The 9,809-nt window shown below is 41.7% G+C and overlaps 1 non-coding gene across 1 annotated transcript; it reads left to right on the forward strand.

The window, feature by feature from the left end:
* The first annotated feature begins 9,216 nt into the window (after positions 1–9,216).
* On the forward strand, positions 9,217–9,324 carry LOC130948947 (small nucleolar RNA R71). Its single transcript, XR_009073301.1, has one exon. It is a non-coding gene; the product is annotated as a small nucleolar RNA R71 (small nucleolar RNA).
* Positions 9,325–9,809: the final 485 nt, after the last annotated feature.

Below are 9,809 nucleotides of genomic sequence, written 5' to 3' on the forward strand. Positions count from 1 at the left end.
TAATTAAGCGCGAATGGACATCTTAGATAGGAACACACACGTTTGAATGGAGAAATAGAAACAATTGCATTAATTCATCGAGACGCTGCAGAGCTCCTCACCCCCAACAATGGAGTTTAGAGACTCATGCTGCCAAGGAATATAAAATCCAGTTCTATAGACGTCATGAGATACAAAATAAGTCTCTAAAAGTTGTTTAAATAGTAAACTAGTAACCTAGGTTTACAAAAAATGAGTAAACTAAGATAATTGGTGCAGAAATCCACTTCTGGGGCCTACTTGGTATGTGCTGGGGCTGAGACTTAAGCCTCTCACGTGCTTGGGCTGTTTCTGGAGTTGAACGCCAGGTTGTAACGTGTTTTGGGCGTTGAACTCCAACTTGTAACCTATTTCTGGCGCTGGACGCCAGACTGCAACATGGAACTGGCGTTGAACGCCAGTTTACGTCATCTATCTTTGCGCAAAGTATGGACTATTATATATTGCTGGAAAGCCCTGGATGTCTACTTTCCAACCCAATTAAGAGCGCGTCAATTGGAGTTCTGTAGCTCCAGAAAATCTACTTTGAGTGCAGGGAGGTCAGAATCCAACAGCATCAGCAGTCCTTTTTCAGCCTGAATTAGATTTTTGCTCAGCTCCCTCAATTTCAGCCAGAAAATACCTGAAATCACAGAAAAACACACAAACTCATAGTAAAGTCCAGAAATGTGATTTTTAATTAAAAACTAATAAAAATATACTAAAAACCAACTAAATCATACTAAAAACTAAGTAAAAACAATGCCAAAAAGTGTATAAATTATCCGCTCATCACAACACCAAACTTAAATTGTTGCTTGTCCCCAAGCAACTAAAAATAAAGTAGGATAAAAAGAAGAGAATATACAATGAATTCCAAAAACATCTGTGAAGATCAGTCTTAATTAGATGAGCGGGGCTATTAGCTTTTTGCTTCTGAACAGTTTTGGCATCTCACTTTATCCTTTGAAGTTCAGAATGATTGGTATCTATAGGAACTCAGAATTCAGATAGTGTTATTGATTCTCCTAGTTCAGTATGTTAATTCTTGAACACAGCTACTTTATGAGTCTTGGCCGTGGCCCTAAGCACTCTGTTTTCCAGTATTACCATCGGATACATACATGCCACAGACACATAACTGGGTGAACCTTTTCAGATTGTGACTCAGCTTTGCTAAAGTCCCCAATTAGAGGTGTCCAGGGTTCTTAAGCACACTCTGTTTTTTTTTTGCTTTGGACCTCGACTTTAACCGCTCAGTCTTAAGTTTTCACTTGACACCTTCACGCCACAAGCACATGGTTAGGGACAGCTTGGTTTAGCCGCTAAGGCTAGGATGTTATTCCTTTAGGCCCTCCTATCCACTGATGCTCAAATTCTTGGATCCTTTTTATTACCCTTGCCTTTTGGTTTTAAGGGCTATTGGCTTTTTGCTCTTGCCTTTTGGTTTAAAGAGCTTTTGGCTTTCTCTGCTTGCTTTTCTTTTTCTTGCTCTTTTTTTCGCATTTTTTTTTTGCAAGCTTTGTTCTTCACTGCTCTTTCTTGCTTCAAGAATCATTTTTATGATTTTTCAGATTATCAAATAACATTTCTCCTTTTTCATCATTCTTTCAAGAGCCAACAATTTTAACATTCATAAGCAACAAATTCAAAAGACATATGCACTGTTCAAGCATTCATTCAGAAAACGAAAAGTATTGCCACCACATCAAAATAATTAAACTATTTTAAAATTCGAAATTCATGTACTTCTTTTTCTTTTTCAGAAAACAATTTTCATTTAAGAAAAGTGATGGATTCATAGGACATTCATATCTTTAAGACATAGACACTTAGATACTAGATATCATATAGTAAAGACACAAACATAATTAAACATGAAGCATAGTAAACGAAAAACAGGAAAATAAGAACAAGGAGATTAAGGAATGGGTCCACCTTAATGAGGGTGGCGTCTTCCTCTTCTTGAAGGACCAATGGTGCTTTTGAGCTCCTCTATGTCTCTTCCTTGCCTTTGTTGCTCTTTCCTCATAGCTCTTTGATCTGCAGTCAATTGCTCTACCACTGAATTATGGAAAAACAAAAGCAATGCTTTTACCACACCAAACTTAAAAGGTTTGCTCGTCCTCGAGCAAAAGAAGAAAGAAGTGGAGAAGATGGAGGAGATGGAACTGTGTGAATGGGTGGGTTTGGGAGGGAAATGGTTTTAATTTGAATGGTGAGGTAGGTTGGAATCCTGTGGGGTCCACAGATCCAATGGGGTCAAGGATTTAGCATCCCTGCTCCAATTAGGCGTACAAAATGCCCTTACTGTGCAATCCTGGCGTTTAACGCCAGACTGCTGCCTGTTTCTGGCGTTTAACGCCAGACTGATGCTTGTTTCTGGCGTTAAACGCTAGCTTGGTGCTTGTTTCTGGCGTTAAACGCCAGACAGATGCTTGTTTCTGGCGTTTAAACGCCAGAATGATCTTCCTCCAGGGTGTGCTGTTTTTCATGCTGTTTTTCATTCTGTTTTTGATTTTCCATTTGTTTTTGTGACTTTACATGATCATCAACCTAAAGAAAACATAAAATAGCCATGGAAAATAAATAGATATAATTAAATAATATTGGGTTGCCTCCCAACAAGCGCTTCTTTAATGTCAATAGCTTGACAGTGAGCTCTCATGGAGCCTCACAGATAATCAGAGCAAGGTTGGGACCTCCCAACATCAAACTTAGAGTTTGAATGTGGGGGTTCAACACCAAACTTAGAGTTTGGTTGTGGCCTCCCAACACCAAACTTAGAGTTTGACTGTGGGGGCTTTGGTTGACTCTGCAGTGAGAGAAGCTTTTCATGCTTCCTCTTCATGGTTACAGAAGGAAAACCTTGTGTCTTATAGTTTGCAATTCTGCAAACCACAGAGCTTCCTGAATAGCAAACAATTGCTCATCCAAAAAGGTTTCAGAGATCTCAGTAGGAGGGAGGGATGCTCCTTGGTGCACGAAATTGCAATCACACTTTTGCAACTCCGCACAACTAACCAGCAAGTGCACTGGGTCGTCCAAGTAATACCTTGCGTGAGCAAGGGTCGATCCCACGGAGATTGTCGGCTTGAAGCAAGCTATGGTTATCTTGTAAATCTTAGTCAGGAGATCAGAAATTATCAGGATTGATTGTAAAAAGCAAAAGAACATGAAACGGTTACTTGTAATGCAGTAATGGAGAATAGGCTGGGGTTTTGGAGATGCTCCATCTTCTGAATCTCTGCTTTCCTACTGTCTTCCTCTTCAAGCACGCAAGGCTCCTTCCATGGCAAGCTGTATGTAGGGTTTCACCGTTGTCAGTGGCTACCTCCCATCCTCTCATTGGAAATGTTCAACGCACCCTGTCACGGCACGGCTATCCATCTGTCGGTTCTCAATCAGGCCGGAATAGAATCCAGTGATTCTTTTGCGTCTGTCACTAACGCCCCGCCTTCAGGAGTTTGAAGCACGTCACAGTCATCCAGTCATTGAATCCTACTCAGAATACCACAGACAAGGTTTAGACCTTCCGGATTCTCTTGAATGCCGCCATCAGTTCTAGCTTATACCACGAAGATTCCGATTAAAGAATCCAAGAGATAACTACTCAATCTAAGGTAGAACGGAGGTGTTTGTCAAGCACACGTTCATAGTTGAGAATGATGATGATTGTCACAGATCATCACATTCATCCGGATTAAGAACGAGTGTTATCTTAGAATGGAAGCAAGCATGATTGAATAAGAAACAGGAGTAATTGCATTAATCCATCAAGACACAGCAGAGCTCCTCACCCCCAACCATGGGGTTTAGAGACTCATGCTGTGTAAAATACACAAGAAACGTGTAAAAAATATCATGAGGTCATAAGGTCTAGGCATGGCCGAATGGCCAGCCTCCCAATGATCTAAGATAGCATAAAACGAAGATAGCTACCAAAGTCCTCTAATACAATAGTAAAAGGTCCTACTTATAGATAACTAGTAGCCTAAGGTTTACAGAAATGAGTAAATGACATAAAAATCCACTTCCGGGCCCACTTGGTGTGTGCTTGGGCTGAGCAATGAAGCAATTTCGTGTAGAGACTCTTCTTGGAGTTAAACGCAAGCTTTTATGCCAGTTTGGGCGTTTAACTCCCGTTTGGGTGCCAGTTCCAGCGTTTAACGCTGGGATTTCTTGAGGTGACTTTAAACGCCGGTTTGGGCCATCAAATCTTGAGCAAAGTATAGACTATCATACATTGCTGGAAAGCCCAGGATGTCTACTTTCCAACGCCGTTGAGAGCGCGCCAATTGGGCTTCTGTAGCTCCAGAAAATCCACTTCGAGTGCAGGGAGGTCAGAATCCAACAGCATCTGCAGTCCTTTTCAGTCTCTGAATCAGATTTTTGCTCAGAACCTTCAATTTCAGCCAGAAAATACCTGAAATCACAGAAAAACACACAAACTCATAGTAAAGTCCAGAAAAGTGAATTTTAACTAAAAACTAATAAAAATATACTAAAAACTAACTATATCATATCAAAAACATACTAAAAACAATGCCAAAAAGCGTACAAATTATCCGCTCATCACAACACCAAACTTAAATTGTTGCTTGTCCTCAAGCAACTGAAAATCAAATAAGATAAAAAGAAGAGAATATGCAATGAATTCCAAAAACATCTATGAATATCAGTATTAATTAGATGAGCGGGGCTTTCAGCTTTTTGCCTCTGAACAGTTTTGGCATCTCACTCTATCCTTTGAAATTCAGAATGGTTGGCTTCTTTAGGAACTCAGAATCCAGATAGTGTTATTGATTCTCCTAGTTAAGTATGATGATTCTTGAACACAGCTACTTCATGAGTCTTGGCCGTGGCCCAAAGCACTCTGTCTTCCAGTATTACCACCGGATACATACATGCCACAGACACATAATTGGGTGAACCTTTTCAGATTGTGACTCAGCTTTGCTAAAGTCCCCAATTAGAGGTGTCCAGGGTTCTTAAGCACACTCTTTTGCCTTGGATCACAACTTTATTTCTTTCTCTTTTTCTTCCTTTTTCTCTTTCTTCTTTTTTTTCGGTTTTTTTTTTTCGCTTGCTTTCTTTCTTTTTTTTTTTTGTATTCACTGCTTTTTCTTGCTTCAAGAATCATTTTTAATGATTTTTCAGATCCTCAGTAACATGTCTCCTTTTTCATCATTCTTTCAAGAGCCAACATTCATGAACCACAAATTCAAAAGACATATGCACTGTTTAAGCATACATTCAGAAGACAAAAGTAATGCCACCACATCAAAACAATTAAACTGTTATAAAATTCAAAATTCATGCAATTCTTTTCTTTTCAATTAAGCACTTTTTATTCAAGAAAGGTGATGGATTCATAGGACATTCATAACTTCAAGGCATAGACACTAAGACACTAATGATCACAAGACACAAACATGGATAAACATAAGCATAAAATTCGAAAAACAGAAGAATAAAGAACAAGGAAATCAAAGAACGGGTCCACCTTAGTGATGGCGGCTCTTTCTTCCTCTTGAAGATCCTATGGAGTGCTTGAGCTCCTCAATGTCTCTTCCTTGTCTTTGTTGCTCCTCCCTCATGATTCTTTGGTCTTCTCTAATTTCATGGAGGATGATGGAGTGTTCTTGATGCTCCACCCTTAGTTGTCCCATGTTGGAACTCAGTTCTCCTAGGGAGGTGTTTAGTTGCTCCCAATAGTTTTGTGGAGGAAAGTGCATCCCTTGAGGTATCTCAGGGATCTCATGATGAGAGGGGTCTCTTGTGTGCTCCATCCTTTTCTTGGTGATGGGCTTGTCCTCATCAATGGGAGTGTCTCCTTCTATGTTAACTCCAACTGAATAACAGAGGTGACAAATGAGATGAGGAAAGGCTAGCCTTGCCAAGGTGGAAGACTTGTCCGCCACTTTATAGAGTTCTTGGGCTACAACCTCATGAACTTCCACTTCTTCTCCAATCATGATGCTATGAATCATGATGGCCCGGTCTATGGTAACTTCGGACCGGTTGCTAGTGGGAATGATTGAGCGTTGAATGAACTCCAACCATCCTCTAGCCATGGGCTTGAGGTCATGCCTTCTCAATTGAACCGGCTTGCCTCTTGAATCTCTCTTCCATTGTGCGCCCTCTTCACATATAACTGTAAGGACTTGGTCCAACCTTTGATCAAAGTTGACCCTTCTTGTGTAAGGATGTTCATCTCCTTGCATCATAGGCAAGTTGAACGCTACCCTCACACTTTCCGGACTAAAATCCAAGTATTTCCCCCGAACCATAGTAAGATAATTCTTTGGATTTGGGTTCACACTTTGGTCATGGTTCTTGGTGATCCATGCATTGGCATAGAACTCTTGAACCATCAAGATTCCGACTTGTTGAATGGGGTTGGTGAGAACTTCCCAACCTCTTCTTCGGATCTCATGTCGGATCTCCGGATATTCACCCTTTTTGAGTGAAAAGGGGACCTCAGGGATCACCTTCTTCAAGGCCACAACTTCATAGAAGTGGTCTTGATGCACCCTTGAGATGAATCTCTCCATCTCCCATGACTCGGAGGTGGAAGCTTTTGCCTTCCCTTTCCTCTTTCTAGAGGTTTCTCCGGCCTTGGATGCCATAAATGGTTATGGAAAACGAAAAAGCAACGCTTTTACCACACCAAACTTAAAATGTTTGCTCGTCCTTGAGCAAAAGAAGAAAGAAGAAAGTAGAAGAAGAAGAAATGAGGGAGAAGGGGATGGCTATGTATTCAGCCAAAGAGGGGGAGAAGTGGTGTTTAGGTTGTGTGAAAATAAAGGAATGAAGAAGGGTATTTATAGGAGAGAGGGGAGATGGAGTTCGGCCATTATGGGTGGGTTTGGGAGGGAAAGTGGTTTGAATTTGAATGGAAGGTTAGGTGGGGTTTTATGAAGGATGGATGTGAGTGGTGAAGAGAAAGATGGGATTTGATAGGTGAAGGGTTTTTGGGGAAGAGGTATTGAGGTGATTGGTGAATGGAGGAAGAAGAGAGAGGGTGGTGGTGGGGTAAGTGGGGGTCCTGTGGGGTCCACAGATCCTGTGGTGTCAAGAAAAAGTCATCCCTGCACCAAATGTTGCTCAAAATCACGTTTTGAGCCATTTCTGGCGTTAAACGCCGGGCTGGTGCCCATTCCTGGCGTTTAACGCCAGGTTCTTGCCCTTTTCTGGCGTTTAACGCCAGTCTGGTGCCCCTTTCTGGCGTTAAACGCCCAGAATGGTGCCAGACAGGGCGTTAAATGCCCAACTGCTAGGCTTACTGGCGTTTGAACGCCAGCAACATCTTCCTCCAGGGTGTGCTGTTTTTCTTCCTGTTTTTCATTTTGTTTTTGCTTTTTTCATTGATTTTGTGACTTCTTATGATTATCAACCTACAAAAAGATAAATAACAAAAGAAATAGATAATTATAAAACATTGGGTTGCCTCCCAACAAGCGCTTCTTTAATGTCATTAGCTTGACAGAGGGCTCTCATGGAGCCTCACAGATACTCAGAGCCATGTTGGAACCTCCCAACACCAAACTTAGAGTTTGGCTGTGGGGGTTCAACACCAAACTTAGAGTTTGGTTGTGGCCTCCCAACACCAAACTTAGAGTTTGACTGTGGGGGCTCTGTTTGTCTCTGATTTGAGAGAAGCTCTTCATGCTCCTTCTCCATGGTGACAGAGGGATATCCTTGAGCCTTAAACACCAAGGATTCTTCATTCACTTGAATGATCAACTCACCTCTATCAACATCAATCACAGCCTTTGCTGTGGCTAGGAAGGGTCTGCCAAGGATGATGGATTCATCCATGCACTTCCCAGTCTATAGGACTATGAAATCAGTAGGGATGTAATGGTCTTCAACTTTTACCAAAACATCCTCTACAAGTCCATAGGCTTGTTTTCTTGAGTTGTCTGCCATCTCTAGTGAGATTTTTGCAGCTTGCACCTCAAAGATCCCTAGCTTCTCCATTACAGAGAGGGGCATGAGGTTTACACTTGACCCTAAGTCACACAAGGCCTTCTTGAAGGTCATGGTGCCTATGGTACAAGGTATTGAAAACTTCCCAGGATCATGTCTCTTTTGAGGCAGTCTCTGCCTAGACAAGTCATCCAGTTCTTTGGTGAGCAAAGGGGGTTCATCTTCCCAAGTCTCATTTCCAAATAACTTGTCATTTAGCTTCATGATTGCTCCAAGGTACTTAGCAACTTGCTCTTCAGTGACACACTCATCCTCTTCAGAGGAAGAGTATTCATCAGAGCTCATGAATGGCAGAAGTAAGTCCAATGGAATCTCTATGGTCTCATTTTGAGCCTCAGATTCCCATGGTTCCTCATTGGGGAACTCAGAGGAGGTTGGTGCACGCCCATTGAAGTCTTCCTCAGTGGCGTCCACCTCCTCTCTTTCCTCTCCATATTCGGCCATGTTTATGGCTTTGCACTCTCCTTTTGGATTTTCTTCTGTGTTGCTTGGGAGAGTACTAGGAGGGAGTTCAGTAACTTTCTTGCTCAGCTGACCCACTTGTCCTTCCAAATTTCTGATAGAGGACCTTGTTTCAGTCATGAAACTTTGAGTGGTTTTGATTAGATCAGAGACCATGGTTGCTAAGTCAGAGGTATTCTGCTTAGAACTCTCTGTCTGTTGCTGAGAAGATGATGGAAAAGGCTTGCCATTGCTAAACCTGTTTCTTCCACCATTATTGTTGTTGAAACCTTGTTGAGGTCTCTCTTGATTCTTCCATGAGAAATTTGGGTGATTTCTCCATGAAGAATTATAGGTGTTTCCATAGGGTTCTCCTAGGTAATTCACCTCTTCCATTGAAGGGTTCTCAGGATCATAAGCTTCTTCCTCAGATGAAGCATCCTTAGTACTGCTTGGTGCATTTTGCATTCCAGACAGACTTTGAGAAATCAAATTGACTTGTTGAGTCAATATCTTGTTCTGAGCCAGTATGGCATTCAGAGTATCAATCTCAAGAACTCCTTTCTTCTGATTTGTCCCATTGTTCACAGGATTCCTTTCAGAAGTGTACATGAATTGGTTATTTGCAACCATTTCAATCAGTTCCTGAGCTTCTGTAGGCGTCTTCTTCAGATGAAGAGATCCTCCAGCAGAGCTATCCAGAGACATCTTGGATAGTTCAGAGAGACCATCATAGAAAATACCTATGATGCTCCATTCAGAAAGCATGTCTGAGGGACATTTTCTGATTAATTGTTTGTATCTTTCCCAAGCTTCATAGAGGGATTCTCCATCCTTCTGTCTGAAGGTTTGGACTTCCACTCTAAGCTTACTCCATTTTTGAGGTGGAAAGAACTTTGCCAAGAAGGCATTGACTAGCTTTTCCCAAGAGTCCAGGCTATCTTTAGGTTGTGAGTCCAACCATATTCTAGCTCTGTCTCTTACAGCAAAAGGGAATAGCATCAGTCTGTAGACCTCAGGGTCAACCCCATTAGTCTTGACTGTGTCACAGATTTGCAAGAACTCAGCTAAAAACTGATGAGGATCTTCCATTGGAAGTCCATGGAACTTGCAATTCTGTTGCATTAGAGAAACTAATTGAGGCTTAAGCTCAAAGTTGTTTGCTCCAATGGCAGGGATAGAGATGCTTCTCCCATAGAAGTCGGGAGTAGGTGCAGTGAAGTCACCCAGCACCTTCCTTGCATTGTTGGCATTGTTGTTGTTTTCGGCTGCCATGTGTTTTTCTTCTTTGAAGAATTCGGTCAGGTCCTCTAAAGAGAGTTGTGCTTTGGCTTCTCTTAGCTTTCTCTTCAAGG

The sequence above is a fragment of the Arachis stenosperma genome, chromosome 1, assembly GCF_014773155.1.
Source record: "Arachis stenosperma cultivar V10309 chromosome 1, arast.V10309.gnm1.PFL2, whole genome shotgun sequence".
Taxonomy (NCBI): Eukaryota; Viridiplantae; Streptophyta; class Magnoliopsida; order Fabales; family Fabaceae; genus Arachis; species Arachis stenosperma.